The sequence below is a fragment of the Rhinolophus sinicus genome, linkage group LG04, assembly GCF_036562045.2.
Source record: "Rhinolophus sinicus isolate RSC01 linkage group LG04, ASM3656204v1, whole genome shotgun sequence".
NCBI lineage: Eukaryota > Metazoa > Chordata > Mammalia > Chiroptera > Rhinolophidae > Rhinolophus > Rhinolophus sinicus.
Window position 1 is genome coordinate 175742073 of NC_133754.1, and position 18470 is coordinate 175760542.

An 18470-nucleotide genomic window follows, 5' to 3' on the forward strand; every position below is an offset into this window, starting at 1 on the left:
TGGCAGATCTGCTAGGATTTTCAGGAATCACCTGTAAGGTTTCATTGGACTTCGAATGATGCTGTCCCGTTGATGTGCATTCAGAATCAATGACCACTTTTTGATCCCTCTCAGCTCTCCCTTGTCTCAGCCATCTCTGGCAATGACATCTGATGAAGACCATTTCAGCTTGAAGAGTTATGCCTCCAAATATTTTCCCAGCAGAAAAAACATATCACCGCCCCCGCCAGGCAATCTATTTTTCAGTCTTTCCCCTACATTCCTAAACATACCAAAAAGCTGTTTTCATTTTTGTTTTGAATGGCCCCGGTGCTCTATGCAGATGTTTTTACAGTGCCAGCCAAGGCTCCTTGGAGGTCAGGCCCTGGGTGCCTATAGACTCACAGCCCGTCAAACTCCATGAGAACGTTCGCTCATCCACTACCATATAAACTGAGACATACTTACTTAAGGCAGATGTCTCTGTCACAGCTCTCAGAAGGTTTATTTTGAGGTTTCTGGAATCTCGAGGAATTCCACAGTGCACCAGAGTTTCATTTCTTTTTGTGGCTTGCTAATTCTTAGAATGGAGCTTTGAGAACTGACCACTTGGAAGTGTAGGTTCTCTAAAAAGCGATCATATCCTAGATGTCTGCCCTTCCTCCACCCGAAGCAGCTTGTAATCTGTAATTCAGCTGCTCCGCGTTATGTGCAGGTCCCATTATTTCTCACAGAAGTTCCCACTGGCTCATCTGCAGGACCTTTAAAATGTGAAATAAATTATATCTCAGGAACTCTTCCAGGCCAGCATTGGGTTAACCCTTACAAAGGGTTCTAGCTGTTCAGATGGGTCATTTACTTGGAGCCCTGCTGTTGCGACCTTAGCAGTTTACACAAAAATGATTGCATCTTGCTTTTGTTAATTGCCTTATGAATCTATCTCCTCACCCTTGGGGGGATATAGTCTCTTCGCTGTTCCCAAGATGGTCCCAACATCCTTGTACACAGCTCTATACCCGTGAGAAAAATCTCGGCAAATGGAGAATGGGATTTGTTCAGAAGGAGAGCAGACAGGCCGGGTAATTTGCTCCTCTTAACTTTCTCACACTCAGTCTATTTAGTTTGTTCTCCTTAAGTCCACCTGCAATTTCCAAAAGATAGCTCCTTTGAGAGACAAAGATCCCCTTCACCCACACATGAAAAAAAAAAAAAGAAAGAAATTAATTTCACTTTTCCTCAGCTTCATTATCTTCTTAATTGTATTCTTTGCCCCCTCAGTAAGAAGGACTGTCTACGGATTTCCAGGCAGCCTTTTTAGGCTGCTGTGTTCCAGAAGGACAGTGATTTTCCTGCTACCGTTCAATCACTCTGATACTTAGAGTTACAATAACAGCGTGTCCATCCCACTCAGTCACCCTGTCTTGAGCCACCATCTGTGCCCTGAGGTATGGCTTCTTTCAGATTTGTTCATTTTGGGGGAGGATGTGTAAACCTTATGAAGAAGCCTGGCCAACCTGTGTGTGTCTCTCTCGGCTTTTACAATCATCATGCAACATTTCCAAAGAGCTGAGCAAAACCCTGCAGTGAGACAGGCCACCTCAATTGGCAGAAGGTAGGCCCAGAGAGGGGCAGATGTGTTCAGAAGGTGGTCCAGACATCCAGTGGGAGGAACCAGGACTCGAATCAGGTGCCCTGAGCCCCTGAAGTCTTATTACATGACATTTAGGATTAATAGAGATACCAAATGAAAAGATATAAAATGGAAAGGCCATCTTCCTCCTCCTCCCTCACCTCTGTGGTGATCGTACTCTAATCTTACACTTCCCCCAAACTCTCACGGACCTTCTGAAATGACAAGTATCAGTCTACTGTGAATGACCATTATTTATGAATGCCTCTATTAGACTGCCAGCATCTAGCAGGATGCATCACCATGCCCCCTCAGTCATTTTGTTCAAGGCCTTTCCCCGACAAGATATGCAATAAATATTTGCTGATCCAAAATGATTTCAGCTTTCATCCTTTTCCCACCGACTTGTGCAATTACTTTCTCCCTGGATATTCATTCCCTTCTTCCTTTTCTATCTATCTTCCCTCCTGCAGTTTCTCCCTCTCCCTTTAGATTTGAGTATTTCCAGCGTCTGCAGCACTCAGAGCAGGACAACCGATGAAGCTTCGATTAATTCATTGAAATGACTGATAAAAAATGGACGTGATGAAAACCTTTCGAGAGAACTTGATGATGAGCGTCTGTCACTCTCCAAACTCTCCTCAGCTCCGTCCTCAGACGACTTGCTTCAAACCAAGGCACCTCCTTGATTTGAAGGAGATACCCTGACTTTCCATTCCCTCATCTTGTACAAGGTCTTTGGGATCTGGCCCCTGCCTACCTTTCTTATTTTTATCTCATGACTTTCTCTTCCTCATTCAGAAGCCTCAGCCACACTCTCCCTTGCATTTCCTAAGCTTGCCCAAGCTTGTTTAGTGACCTCATCTTCGTTCTTCTCTCTGCCTCTAACATTCTCCCCCCACATAAGCACCTGGCTGGTTCCCTCTACTTAAATCTCAGCACCAATTTCACCCCTCAGAGAAGTTTTTTTCCTGACTATCTGAAAGGTATACCATCTGCATTCCTTTCTAGCCTATTACCCCAGATTATTATTTGCATGACATTTACTTATTATATAAATTTATTGGGCTTATCTATTTGTGTACTCATTTATTACCCATCCCTCCCCACCAGACTATGAGTTCCATGCAAACCTGTTCACAATACATTTCTAATGTCTAGTTCTGTGCTGTGCACTACAGTTGTCACTAGTCACATATAACGATGTAAATGAAATGAAAATTAATAACAATTAAATAAGATTAAAGACGCAGTTTATCAGTAACGTAGCCACAGTTCAAGAGCTCAGCAGCCACATGTGGTTAATGGCTACCATACCTGACAGCTCAGAGAACATATCCACTATCACGGAAAATCCTATTGGACAGTATTGGTCTAGAGTGATGCTTAAAAAAATAATTGACACCCAATAAATATTTGTTGAATAAATGAATGAATGAATGAATGTCCCTTTTTAATCCTCATTCGATTTCAGATCACCTCCACCTTTTGTAGCTTCAAACCCTAAAAGTGAGATAAACTAGATAATGCCCATAGAATAACATCCTGTTTGATGAGGGGACCTAACAAATGTTACAGGAGACGAGGCTGTGAAAATGTACCCGTCTAGTCTTAAAGGGAATACGTGTGGTGATATGCTCATGCTCCCATAATACGTGAAGAGCCCATAATTGGAAAATAATTATTCTTGTGTTGTGTGATTTCAGAGATTCATAGATAAAAGGTAGACTTAGGGTCAAGTTTCTAACAAAGCTCTTTCTATACAGCATACACTGGTTGGTGTTGTAATGAGTTCACTGTTGCTAAAAGCATTAATAATGAGACCGAGTGGCCATGTGTTATGGATATTACAAAAAGGATTATTGATTCTAGAATGAGGAGAAAGGGTTGGCTATTGAGGAACCTGAGATTCTTGAAATTCCTGAAAACACTGAGATTCTTTGATCCAGTGACTCCCTGACTCCTCCATAACATCCATTTCAAAGAGTTAATATATGTCCCCAGCATCTAGTGAACAACCAACTCAACCCTGTTGGCCATCCACAGTGGTTATCAAGTCAGTGGTACACTGGAAAGAGCAGAGATGTTTAAGCAAGAAGGACTTAGGTTCCTATCTTCTCTCTGATGTTTATGGGACCTTGGACCAGTGACCTAGCCAAAATGAGTTTCACTTTCCTCTCCTGTTAAAGGAGCTGTATCTGCCTTGTTGGGTGAGAAGAAAGATTAAACGAGAACAAAACTAAAGACCTGGAACACAGTAGGGCAATGCTCACTTCAAGTAGGACATAATTTTACCTGTCTGTATCATCATTGGTATCCGTATATCGTAAGTATAGGAGGTGCAGTTTTGAAGTCAAGAATGCATTGCTTTGAGTGAATATGAAACAGTTATGAGACAGAGAGAGAGAAAGAGAGAGAGATTGATTACGGCTTCTGTTGAGACTGGAAAACAGCAATAGCAAACATTTGTAGACCAACTACTATGTGTTAGTCCTTGGGGATAAAAAGACGCTCCTAAGAAGACCATATGGAAAAGGGGAATCTGGACATATACCTGCAGAGCTATAAAACAATGCAAACAGATACAAGTTAAAATAGAGTTTCAGAGAAAATTACATGAAAGAACAGGGAGAAAGGGATTCATTCCAAAATAAGATTTGGGGAAGACTTCTTAGAAGGGTCATTTGAACTGGATGTTGAAATACGGGTATAATTTTTAAAAGTAGAGGCTGAAGTGGGGAGATGGAGGAAAGATAAAGGTATTCCTTGCAGAGGAATGAGAATGGAAAACAATGAGGGAATGATATTTGAAGGCTTATCCCCTTTACATGACCCCCATTTTTTTCTTTGACATGATTTCCAGGAGTTCAGGGCCAATTTGTTAATCTTTGGATTTTAGCAAGGGGGATGCAGGGAGAGAAGGGCAAGTGGCCTGTTCAGGTAATACGTATCGGCAATTTTGTCTAAGGAACCAGAAGGGGACAAACTAGAGGATGCAAATCAGAAAATGTCTCTTTACACAACTGAAAGCCCCTTGTGCAAAGACCTTTCCAGACACATAGAAGACTTTGTGGTCAATAGCATAAACTCTTGCAAGCACCAAGAAGATGTTTTATTTGGACTGACCACGGCAGAGTGTTTTTAAGGTCCCCACCTGTACTGCTTCAAATAAATACATTGTGGCCTCAGCTGGGCCTTGGAAACTCAACGGGCCACAGTAACTGATGTGGAATCTCCGAGCTGTTTCTCCTTGGTTGAAATGGAGTCACAGCTCCCCCTTCTGGGAACTGAAGTGCCATCCAGCCCCGGAAAAGCCTGCAAGGAAAAGACTCTATTGCAGATGGGCCTGAAACCCCCATTTTTTTCTCAGTGCTCGCCTGCACCCCGAAATGCCCATCTAGAAGTCTGGGTACAAATTGAGTGTGGGCCTGATTCTGACTTCTCAAAAGCCTATCTTTCGTAGGGCTTTATATTTCTCCTTCCCTGTCACTCTGAGTCCCGGTCTTCACGTGGGTGATACCTTTATCTAGGGGAACACAATTTGGTGCGGAGACCGCAATTCCCTTTTGGAGAGTACAGCCAGTAGGAAAGGTTTCTGGATCTGTGTGTGCACATGTCTGGAGGAGTGCATGCTGCATGCATGTGTGCTGCACATGGTCCTGTGACTGAGAGGCTGATAATTGTAAAGGACAAGACTCTCGTTAATATAAATAAATGAATTTGCCTGAAGTATTTGCATCGGTGGATGGGTGCACACTTGGCCCTATGGAAAGTACGGTGTTCTTTAATAAAGAGCTCAGGTATAGTTCAGGTGCTCTGCTGGACTCTACCAGTCATAGTCAGCATTGGGTCCCTGCTAAAGACACTGGAGAAAGAATGTCTGGTGTGTGCGTGTGTGTGTGTGTGTGTGTGTGTGTGTGTGTGCGTGTGCGTGTCTACTGAGGAGACTGATTGAGGCATTGGACCCTTTCTCTCCAGGGTCATGTTTCCAGATGGAGCAGCTTTAAAAGGCATCTCTGAAATGAAAAGTTTGATGAGGGAAGACAAGCGATTATCTTGGGTGGGAGCAAAGTGGCAGGATAGGGGTGGAGAACAATGTACAGGTCCTGGACAGGGTGGCAGAGTGGAAAGGATGTTGATCTGGGTGTCAGGCGTCTCGGGTTCTAGCCCCGGCAGACCACCAACTCGCTAGAGAATCGGGGGGAATTATCATTTCTCTGGGCCACCACATCCTGCCTGGCTGCTTTTCAATATTCCTTCCTGATTTGATTTGCTATGAATTGAAAGAGAGACAATGAGAGCAGTACCTCACATCGGGGTCTCCTCCTCTGCCTTCACACCCCCACCCAAAATGAACTTGGCTGATGTGAGTTTCTGGAAGCAGGTTTCTTGTGGTCCTTTTGAAGGCTTCAGTCTGAGGTATCAGCCTCTGGCCAGAGAATGGTGTGTCTGCAAGTGCCTGTAGGTAGCACCATCACCCACGGCCAAGGTAGGTTCCTGCAAACACGTTCGCTTTTATTTCCCCCAGAATATGAATATGTATATGTATATATATATATATATATATATATATATATATATATATATATGCAGATAAATATTTTTTAAGACAAGGATATTTCTACTTTTATTTTCCCAAAAGGTCTTTTCAATGGCCACTTTCCATTTAGGGTAGACAAGAGACTGTGTCCCAGCATCTAAGCCCTTTTCTTCCCGCAGCCTTGTTGCCTGAGAGCGGAATGAACAGCTGCCTCTTACCTTGGAAAAGTAACAGCTGCCGAATCTGGAAGCCATGAACAGCAGTAAAAGTCAGCATTTTTGCTGAGTAGGGCAAGCCTTTAAGAGGAAGCCAGGAATCAAATCAATGGCTAGCCCCATAGTCCAAGCCTGGCAAGACTTAGCCAGGGGGGCATGGGGCTTACCAAGAGAGCCTCCTAGGAGGTGGAGGGAAGAGGGACTTGACCTGAACTCTGTTCCTTACCGAGATTCTTCCCACTACCCCAGTGCCCTCGGCAGTATTTTGGAGCCAAGCAAGAGATGTGAGGTGGAAATCCACAGGACAGCAGTTTAAGTCAATTACGGCCATATCCTGCTGTGAGTTCCCCACCCACAACCCATTCCCAAATTGTAGGTCTCCTTCAGTACTGAAACGCGCAACACACACACACACACACACACACACACACACACACTGCCTCTCTGCCTTCTCTCAGTATCCTCCTAACTCCAGGGGAGCCATGAGGAGGCACAGTTTCGGGAAAGATTTCCTAAGGCTTCCCAAGCCCGTCTAAAATGGGAAAGGGAAGAAGGAATCTGTCTTAGGGAAATGCCCCATCCATCTCCTTCCATGTTACCCAGCGTTTCCCCCAAAAGAAATCTGTAGGGATTTGAGAGTCTGTGTAACTATGATAGATGAGCAAGTCCCTGAGGACCCTTTCTCCTTTTCCTTTAGGGGGATCCATGCAAACTTGCCCATATCCTCCCCAAAATCACCAGAAGCAGAATGTGCCGTTACGCTGTTTCAATTGCAAACTGGGAAGCAGGGTAGCTCTATCCCAGACTTGTCAAGCCTCAGGTAAGGAGCTCACCGCTGGCTTCCCCCTTTCTCTGTCACCCACTGCCCAGTGACTCCAAATTCCCATCAGAATCCTGGAGTCTGCCTAGTGTGGAATTTAAAGTGACAGTGTCTCATTGCCTCAAGGTTTGGCCATTTCTCTTTCATATTAAACGGTGGTAAGGTCTCCATCCTTTGGAGGAATTTTCCTTCCAGGGTACCAATATTGGGCTAAATAAGGTGCCCTCCTTATCTCCCTAATCCTCCCCAAACCCCAATCCCAGAGCCCCAAGAGGAAGTCCACAGTGAGTTTCCCCATGGCTACGTGATCCTATAGTAAAGGATCCCATTCCGTGTAAGCTAGAGACCTAATTAAAAAGACACACAAGCGCACACATACAAACACATACATACAAACATGCACACACAAATCGCACCTTAAATAGGTTATAGAACCTCTCTTCAACCCTCCCCTACACACACACACACACACACACACACACACACACCACAAACACACATCAAACGCAGACGACGCTTCACACGCAAACACACACTAGCACCACATCAAGTTCCAACCACGGTACACACGTTGGGAGCGTGCCGGGAGCACACAGGCCACGTACTAAAACCCGCATTTAACCCTTCGCACCCCAAAATACAGAGACCTCCCTGCTTCCCGAGAATCTGAGAGGACTTGGAGCCCGCGGGGGTGGCGAGGGAAGAGCCGGGAGGAAGGGGGGCGGGGTGGGCAGGGGCACCCGGAATGCGGCCCGGGGCCGTCTCCAAGGGCAGATGGACCGCGGGCGCTGCGCCCGGCGCCGCCTTACCTGGAGTCAATGTCCGTCTTTGGCGGAGAGCTGCGGGCGGACGCTTTTTATTCGGCTCGGTGGGAACTTGGGAGAGCCCTGCGTCCAGCTCGCATACCGGGAACGGCGCGGGGACTGCAGGCGTGGGGGTACCTGGCTCCTAGCAGCCTGGCTCATACTCAGCCGTAAAGTCCCCTTGGCTGGTCCCGAGGACAGGCATGAATCCCAGCAACCGAAGGCAGTCACTACTCCTTCTGCCCCCAGGCTTTCTCGCTCTGGCTCTTGCTCGCTCGCTCGCTCGCTCTCCCTCTCTCACTCGTTCGTTCGCCTGCGCTTTCCTCCTCCTCCCCCGCGCCAGATCAGTTCGCAGCCGTGGGGACCCGGAGCCAGGCGGCTAGCGAATGGAGAGGGAAGTCCAAGAGCGCCGCGGTCTCCGGGCGGGGAGCAGCGGAGGCCGGGCTACACAGGGGGAGGGACTTACCCGGCGACGGGCGAAAATGAATGGGGGAGCGACAGCCGGGGGCGGGGAGGGAGGAGCCCAGAGCCGGGGTTTATTCTGAGGAGTGTTTTGTACATTTTTCGGCGGAGGAGGAGAAGGGAGAGGAGGAGAGGAGGGAGGCCTCCTTGCGGGGAGGGGTGGGCTGAGGCTGAGCCGTTGGGGAGTCTCGTGGGTCTGAGGATAGGGTGGCGTGTCTCAGTGTGTGAGCACCCAAAGGCACTGTGAAGCCCCGCATGGCGGTGTTGCTAAGTGTTTCTGTAGCTGCCTGTGTCGCAAGTATCTGAGCGTTTCTGGGTATGCGGCTGCTTGTGCGTCTGTGTGTATCTATCCGAGGGTGATTTTGCCTGGAAGTGCCGTGTGGGTCCGTTTGTATCTGGGTGCCTCTCTATGAGTATTTAAGACGTTTGTTTCTCTGTATGTGTAGGCATGAGCCCACGTAACCTCCCAGAATTAAGCAAGTGCTTCTCTACGTGGGCAGGATGTAGAAGTGAGAAGCTGAGAGGACGCAAAGTTCTGTCGATTAAACCAGAGGCAGGGAAGGGACGACGGTTCCAGGTGCTAAGGCATTAACATAGAAAGTCGGAAACTCGGAATTTAGCCTGAGATTCAGGCTGGGGCTGCTGACCTGGGCGGGGGGGGGGGGGGTCTCCCTAAAGCAGAAAAGCAGGCCAGAGCACAATCTGAAATCTCACACAGTGCACATTCAGTATGTTTGCTTATTTTGCATCCTTTTTAAATTTTAAACTAAACCAGCAATGAAAATTCCTAGTCCCTGGAAGCTTAGGCAACGGTAGGTAGCATCGCTGAAGCTACCAGATGGAGGGGCAGAGAGCCATAAGGAAAAAGTGATGAGAAATTTAAAGGAGCCCAGGTTCAGCAAAAGTGCGGGGTCTTGCCGGGTTGGAATCCTGTGACTATGTGATCTTGGCCATACTACTTATTTCTAAAGCCTCAATTCATCATCTGTATAATAGGAGAGTATGACTACCTATCTCACATGGTTGGTGTAAGAATTAAATGTAAGTTAATGTATGTAAAAGTATTTAGAATACTCCCTGACACCTAGTAAGTACTCAAAGCATGTTATCTGTAATTATGATTGCTATTGTTATTGTCATTATTATTCGAAAGGTCATGGGAGAGAGACGTGATAACTAAGGAGGCCTGGAAGGATCTAGGGGCTACTGAATTAATCAGAAGAGGAATCTTGAAACAAAACAGAAGAGAAATTACTAAGTGAGGAATTGAGAACTCGAGAAAAATTATTTAATTGACACGGATGGAGGGGGAAAGAGAGGAGGAAAGAGAGAACTAATCGGAATGACCCTGGGTCTCAGCAGTCCAGGACTGAGAGGGGGAACGGAGAGGGGAGCAGTAGCCAGTTCAAAGTTCCTTTCTGCTTCTCTCTCCTTCCCTCTAATGCAATCTAAGGGTAGTCAGCACCACGGACAGTTCTCCAGCCACAACTGGTTTCTCTCTCTGCCTAGTGGAAACTTCTCCCTTTTTGCCTGGACAATTTTCTCCTTCCCTCGGCTTCTGGCCCAGGTTTAGATCCTGGGCAGTAGTTACTGAGACAGTTCTGACCTTCATTTCGACCACAAAGAAATATGTTCACCACACACGCTGTTTCTCCTCCATTTCAATATGCAGCCCTAGGTTGCCATCTCCTATTCCTTCCTCCTTCATTCTCTCTTGCCTTTTCTCTCTGTCTCTCACTACCCCAACCCTTCCTTTAGTCTTTCCTCCTTTCTCTCCGTTTCTCCATCATCCCTCCTTGAGTGAGAGCAGTCAGCAGGAGCCCTGCTAGGAATGTAGTTTTGAAATCAGTCTGAAATTACCTAGTTACGCAGCTTCACAGGACGACCAAGGCAGAGACTAATTCCTCTTAACTCTGCTATCTTCGTCAGTCCCCCAAGATGGGCTGTGGTCCAGATGAATTAGAAAGAGAGGACTTAACTCTATGGAACATTTTCTTATCATCCTCTCCTCCATCCCACACAGCTAATATTTCCCTCAGGAAACACAGAACCCTTCCAAGTTCCAACTACTGTCAGATAAAGAAAAAGAGATTAAGGAGAGAGATATTTTTTGAACTTTTACCACACACTGGGCACTTCATTTGGGGCTTCCCTATATTATCTTTTATAATTCTCAAAATGCTGTGAGGTATGAGATAGGTAATACTATCCCATTTCATAGGAAATTGGAGCTTGGGAAACGTGAGTAGCATGCTAAACTACAGCGGGTAGGTGATGGACTCAGGAATTCCACACCAAAGACTACATCCAAAATCCTCACTACATCCTCTGGAAATAATGCAGAAGCATTGGAGTGATTGAAAAGCTTACAATTTAATGGGGTCACCACAACCAAACCTAAATACCAACTTAAATGGTTGAGACCATTGCATCCTCTGTACCCATGGAGTATTTACCAGTTCTTTTCCCTGGAGGAGGAGGTGAAAGCTTTGCATGGACAGATAAGACTTACCCAAGTCGTATGGTTTCTGAGTTTAGAATAAAACTCCACCCTTTCCAGGTGCTAGTTCATTTGCATTTGACTCAGTTTAATGTCCCTGTTTCTATGAAGGAAAGGCTATGAGGGCCATTTTAAAAAGTCTCCAAAGACTCCGTGGTCATCAGAAAAGTTCTCAGTTCAAAGCATTCCTAATGACTTATGGAGAAAGCTATCGAAACCATATGGATAACATTTCTGCAGAAATACACACGGTGGGAAAAGGTTTAGAGGCCAAAAATATATTTCTTTTTTTTTCTTCTTTGCCAAAGAAAGCACATTTAAGGCAGCTTGAGATATGTGAGAAATGTCTTGTTCTTTCTTTGGGGTGGGTGTTGGTGAGCAGCTGTTTGCTATTTCCACTGAATTTACCAAGGGCCTGCATGGGGAGGAGGTGCCAAGGATTAGGGTAGACTGAAGAAAGAACTTTCTGTCAGTAGATCTTGGAAGATAATTGGAATGGGACCTTTTCCCAAGGACATTTCATGAGACAAAGTCATGGCTCCCTTTTAGTCTTCCCATTATGATAGTTTGATAAGCATTGGATCATATGTTCAGAGTCACAGACCCTTTTGAGAACTTCACAATTTCTATAGACTCTCTCTCTTCTGAAAAATATAGTTACAAAAATACCCACAAAATTTTGTGTGGCATTTCACTGAGTCCCTCTTCGCCAATCTCATTCATGGATGTCTCTTCTTGGACCTCCAGCTTCAGAAACTCTAGAGTAGATGAATTTTATGGCCTCCAGCCTGACCCGAGATTTTACAGGTTGCTTCATTTAGATTTGAGCTTAAGAAATTGGAAACTGGAAGCCAACAGGGAAATCAAAAAGCAGGTACACAGTCTTTTTTCTAGATGTAGACAATAAATACATATAAATGTTCAGTGATGAAATAGAAGTTTCACTTCCCCCTCCTGAAATAAAAATAAGACTTAGCCCTATTTGTGCAGGACTCTGAGCCACCTGCCACTGTCTCAAAAGCTTAAGTTTACTACTCCTGTCAAATCTCAAAGGAGTTAAAATCCCTTAATCTGGAGTCCTTTGGGTTCAGAACAGATTGAACTGCAGAAAGAAGCCCACATTTGTTAAGTGCCTACTGAATGAAGGTGGTATGAAAGATTCAGAAATAAATATCTTCCCTGGTGTCTGTCTTCTAGGAGTCTGCAGCCCATTGCTGATCCACCCTTATCTCTAAATAATCACCATGCACCACAGAACGTAGCTGGCATGTGCAGGGTCCACAGGAAATGCTACAAGAGCTAAGAGGAGGGAAACTGTGCTGTTATATGACACAGCATTTTGCACCAATCAAGAGCTATTTTTATTTTGTTTTAAAAGCAGTTGAATTAATATTTACTTAGTGGTTACTATGTATGAGCAACATTCTAGCCTTCCATGCCTCTCTCATCTAGGCTTTTATGAGCATCTCTGAATTGAATAAAAATGCTATATGCCATTTTGTCTTTCTCTCTCTCTCTCTCTCTCTCTCTCTCTCTCTCTCTCTCTCTCCCTTTTCTTTCCCCCTCCCTCCCTGTACCCCTCTCTCTTCCCTTTTTCATTCTTACTCTTTCCCAAACCTGCTGGGGCAATATGCTTAAAACACGACTCTTACCCATCGGTCTACTTATCCAAAACCTGGAGGGTTTTAAGTTGCATACCGAAGCACCAAAGTCAGAACCATTCTGCTCAGAATTCAGTGCCTTCCATCATCTGCCCCCATGTTCTTTACCATATTATTTATACCTAGCTATCACCTCTCTACCTTCTCTGTTAACAAAAATTAACTTCTAACTGGTTCATGGTTCCCACTGTCCCTCTCTCTGTGGCCTTGATTAGACTGGTCCCTCTAATGCCATGTCTTTTTCCCTCCAGTAACTCTTCACTTCTGCATGACCAAATCTGACCCCACCCTACATATTTAGTTCACATTTTCACATGAGGTGCACAAGGCATGATTTCTCCTTAATATCATGTCTCCCCCTCCACGCCAACCAAATTGGCCCTCTTCCAATTACTAGAGTTTACAAAATTCCTTTATGCCTCCAAACCTTCGTGCTAACTGTTCCCTCTGTCGGAAACCACTTTCCACCACTAGCCAAGTCCTGCTTACCCTCTAAGTATGAGGGTGTATGTCACTTCCCTGATCTCCAGATGAAGGTAGGTCTCCTGTTTTCTGCTCTGTCATACCCTTAATGTCTCCATCATAACGTCTGTCATTATTGTAATTAAACACTTATCGGTGATATTATTTGTTTAATATATGTTTCCTGAGCTAGAACTAAAACTCAAAGGCATAAAAGATATATTCATAATGAGACCTTCACATATAAAAATACAGTGAAAATGTATTAACCATGCCCTATGTCTCAGGAAGTACTCTGTGTGCTTCGCAAATATTATTTCATTTAATCCTTCAAATAGTCCTGTGATGTCAGTAGTATTATTATGAATATAATCCCCATTTTTAGATGAGGAACACTGAGATGAAGGGAGGTTAAGTGCATTTCCTAGTATCACACCAGTTTCAGGATTCAAACCCAGGCCACCGCCTTACAGAAGACAAGCCCATAGTTACCGTGTTACCCAACCCTTTACATGGGAGGAGCCTAGGATACAGTTATTAAATAAGCAGGAGTTCTTCATAAGTCTTTCAATTTTTTTTTTCTGTTTCTTTGTTTTTTTAAATATATATTTTTTAATTTTTCGATTACAGTTGACATACAATAATACATAAGTTTCAGGTGTACAACATAATTATTAGACATTTATATAACTTACAAAGTGATCACCCCAATAAATCTAGTACCCATCTCACACCATAAATAGTATTACAATATTATTAACTATATCCCCTATGCTATCATTTGCATCCCCATGACTATTTTGTAACCACCAATTTGCACTTCTTAATCCTCTCCCTTTTTTCACCCATTCCTCTAACCCATTCCCATCTGGCAACCATAAAAATGTTCTCTGTATCTATAGTTTGTTTCTGTTTTGTTTGTTCATTTATTTTGTTCTTAGATTCTGTATATAAATGAAATCATATGGTATTTGTCTTTCTCTCTCTGACTTATTTCACTTAGCATAATATCCTCTAGGTCCATCCGTGTTATTGCAGATGGCAAGATTTCATTTTTTTATGGCTGAATCATATTCCATTGTATAGATATGTACCAATCCTTCTTTATCCAATCATCTATTGATGGACACCTGGGTGGCTTCCATATCTTGGCTGATGTAAATAGTGCTGCAATGAACATGTGAATACATATATCTTCTCCAGTGGATGGTTTGGGTTTCTTTGCATAAATACCCAGAACTGGGATTACTGGACCCTTCTTTGCCTCTTATTATAGTCTTTGTTTTGAAGTCTGTTTTGTCTGGTATAAGCATTGCTACTCCAGCTCTTTTGCTTTCGTTTCCATTTTCATGATATATCTTTTCCCATCCCTTTAATTTCAGTCTTTCTATATGAAGTTCGTCTCTTGTAGGAAGCATATGTAAGGTTCTCATTTTATCCATTCAGTCACCCTATGTCTTTTGATTAGAACATTTAATCCATTTACACTTAAAGTAATTATTGATAGATATGAAGTTATTGCCATTTTATTATTCACATTTTTTATCTTTTTTTTTCTTCTTCTTAAGAAGTCCCTTTAATATTTCTTGTAATACTGGTTTGGTGGTGATGAACTTCTTTAGTTTTTTTCTTGTCTGTGGAGATTTTTATCTGTCCTTAGGTTCTTAATGATAGCTTTGCTGGGTAATCTTTGTTGTAGGCCCTTGCTTTTCATCACTTTGAATACATTGCCAATCCCTTCTGGCCTGCAAAGTTTCTGTTAAGAAATTAGCTGATAGTTTTATGGGAGCTCCCTTTAACTAAGTGCTTTTCTCTTGCTGCTTTTAAGATACTTTCTTTGTTTTTAACCTGTGGCATTTAAATTATTATGTGTATTGGTGTGGGCCTCTTTGGGTTCATCTTGTTTGGAACTCACTGAGCTTCCTGGGCTTGTATGTCTATTTCCTTTGCCAGGTTACGTTTTCAATTCCTTGCTCTCTCTCTTCTCCTTTTGTTACCCCTATGATGCAAATATTGGTATGCTTGATGTTGTCCCAGAGGTCCCTTAAACTATCCTCATTTTTTGTATTTTTTTTTTCTTTTTATGCTATTCTGATTCGGTGTTTTCTGCTACCTTATCTTTCAAATCACTGATTCGATTCTCTGCTTCATCTAATCTACTGTTTTTTTCCTTCTAATGTATTCTTCATTTCAGTAATTGTACTTTTCATTTCTGACTGGTTATTTTTATATATTATCTCTCCATTTTTCTGTTTCCTGTCTGTTTATTAAAGTTCTTACTGAGATCACTGAGCATCCTTATAACCAGTGTTTCGAATTCTGCATCTGGTAGATTCTTTGTCTCCATTTTGTTTAGTTCTTTTTCTGAAGTTTTGTTCTGTTCTTTCATTTGGAATATGTGTGTCTCCTCATTTTGGCTGCCTCCTGGAGTTTGTTTCTATGTATTAGATAGAGCTGCTATCATGTTTCTCCGAAAATAAGACCTAGCCAGACAATCAGCTCTAATGCATCTTTTGGAGCAAAAATTAATATCTTTTGGAGCAAAAATTAATATAAGACCCGGTCTTATTTTACTATAAGACCTGGGTATATAATATAATATAATGTAATATAATATAATACAATATAATACCCAGTATTATATTGCATTATATAGGACAGGTGTATAGGATAGGTGAGGGGCTAGATGAGGCTCAACAAAGGAACAATGGTTTCTGCCAGCACATCTGTCTGGAAGAATGCTACCCCTCCAGCCCTCACCCTGAAGGTAGGCAATTCAGTTCCTCCCCATATGTCCCGGATGCCTTTCAAGTTGCTGACCCAGCACTGAAGCTCAGAGCAAGTGAGTCTGTCAGTGAGTAATTTTGTGTGTGGGCCCTTTAACAGGAACCTCTGGGACTCCAGCAATCCTCCATCTCAGTCACAATCTCTGCTGATTTCCACAGCAAGAAGTTGTGGGTATTTCTCTCCCTGGCACTGAAACTCTGGGCTGGGGAGCCTGGTGTGGGGCTGGGACCCTCTTGCTCATCAGGAGGGATCTCCTCAGCTGAGATATCTCTCTCAAATTTTAATCACCACACATGAGTGTGGGACCAGCCCGTTCCGTGTCTCCGGCCCTCCTACCCGTCTCAATGTGGCTTCTTCTGTATATCCTTAGTTATATGACTTCTATTCAGCTAGACTTCAGGTAATTCTCAATGATGGCTGTTCTGTAGTTTAGTTGTAATTTCGATGTGGTTGTGGGAGGAGGTGAGCACAGCCTTAACCTACTCTACCATGTTGACTGGAAGCCCTTCAATCTTGAAGAATATCGGTACTCCACGTTCTGCCTTTTATGATGCCTATTTGCACATGTGAACCTTGATCTTAACATTCCCAGCTACTGGCTGTGTTCCTTCAGCAAACACACAGATATCCTGTAGCCATGCCATCAACTGTTAATATATCTTGACTAGGAGTTGCATACTCCCTCATCTCCCAAAGTCTCCCACAGCCACGAGAATGAATGTATTATTTGGAAATGAGCACATGCAGACTCGTTTCACTAGATATGCCCAGCTTTCTGTCTTTCCTCCCTTTTTCTTCCATGTTGCTAAAGTTCCAGCTTTCTTAGGCCTGAGCTTGCCAAAGCCATTACCCTGGTGACATATGATTTTTAAAAAGGGTTTTAAAAAAAGGTGTCCAGAAAAATACTATCCTGTTGGCTTAGGCTCAAGGAATAACCCTATTGCAAATTTTAGTATTTTACTTGAATTAATAATTCAGCACATACAAGCCCTTTTGAAATCTCAGTTTCTCCCGTGTTTTGGTTTGTTTTTTCGAACCTTACTTTTTGCAATGACTGAAATATGAGGTAGGCATAGCAAGTAGCCCCACTTTACAGAAAAGGAAAGAGGCTCAGGTAGTATGACTCGCATGAATAATACTTTGTAATGATGGATCCATGACTTGAACTCAGGTACTCAAGCTAACCAAGGCTAGTGTACTGGTTCTCTTTTTACTTCTCTGTTAAACACAGTTTTGGTGGCTTAACGATCAATCCATTCTACTCTATTTTCCCTACCCCAGCTGTCACTCTCTGCCACATCCCACTAGGGGGAGCCCTCCATAGGCATTTGGTAGCATTTGACTACCTCGCATCCATTTTTTGCCTGTGCTAACAGCGCCTTTATTTTCCTTTGGGAAACAAGCCTTTTTTGTTTTCAGTTCCTTTGGTTCTACAGGTGCTGATTTTAGCCCCTGGTGCTAGGGTACATGTTCAAGGCTGGTCAGTCAGGGTGTTCTATCCCGGTGGTCACTATGGTTGGTATAGAGATGGATATTGACACAGACGGGTACAATGAGAGTCAGCCCCAGAATATTTACTGGAACCATTATTAAAAAGTATTCCTAAAAATAAAGTGGTAATAATGGGCATTGTTAGCTGGTAGAATCCAAGACTGGAGTTCTGGTGATTCACTTTTCCATCAAAATGAGGAAAAGATTGGGATGAAGGCAACATGGAGGAACACTGAACCACAAAGTAGATCCAGAGAGACCTGGAATCATAGAAAGATACTTGATCCTAAGAGCCAAAAATGCTCTTTTCTGTTTAAGCCAGTTTGATTTGGGTTTGTGTCACTCATGACCAACTGTATCCTATCATAGCATTATAAATCAGGATGATTGAGTTTTAGATATAAAAAGTTGAAGCATTGATCTATAGAGACCACAAGTAGAGAGATGAACTTGCAGCAAGATGAACAGCCATCAATCCAGTTCTGTCTCTAGTAAGCCCTGTGCTCCTGACAAATCAAGTCTACTTGTCTTCTGGGCCATGTGTTCTCAACTTACTGAGTAGGCAGGATGGCCAAGCTGACCCCCAGCAACCCTGTCCCTCTCCTTTGAGTATATGTAGAACCTGTGAATATGATGAGACACTCTCACGATTATGTTAGATTATATAACAAGGAACAGTAGTAGCTGATAGTAGTCCCTGACTGACAGCTGTCAGGAAAAGAAGAACTTCAGTCCTACAACCAAAGGGAATGAATTCTGCCTACAAGTTATGAGCTGAGGAGAGAACACCAAGCCCCAATAATCACAGCCTGAGCTGACCCCTCGATTTCAGTCTGATGAGACTTTGAGTATAGAACCCAGTCACTCTATGCCTGGACTTCTGACCTACAGAAACTGTAAGTCAAATAAATGTGTGTTTCTTAAGCCACGAAATTCGTGGAATTTGTTGCACCACAATAGAAGATTAATATAATCTATAAATTAGGTAGTTGGATCAAATTATCTCTACAGTCTTCCATTTCGGCTCTGGGGATTCCTATATAACATCTGACAAACTGATAGCCTAACTCATGGCCATTCATAAATACCTTCCAGGCTGCAGAATGAGAAATCCCTCCCA

General features: G+C 43.4%; 1 protein-coding gene across 2 annotated transcripts in view; it reads right to left on the minus strand.

Moving 5' to 3' along the window:
• The window catches only part of BRINP1 (BMP/retinoic acid inducible neural specific 1), a 167639-nt gene extending 159227 nt beyond the window's left edge, over positions 1-8412 (minus strand). Inside the window, exons 1-2 of one of the 2 annotated variants that reach the window (XM_074330929.1) lie at positions 7994-8412; positions 5917-6106 (exon numbers count right to left, since the gene is read on the minus strand). The gene's annotated coding sequence lies outside the window, so the exon portion shown is untranslated. The remainder of the gene's footprint in view (positions 1-5916; positions 6107-7993) is intronic. The other variant, XM_074330928.1, reaches the window with a different exon arrangement.
• Positions 8413-18470: the final 10058 nt, after the last annotated feature.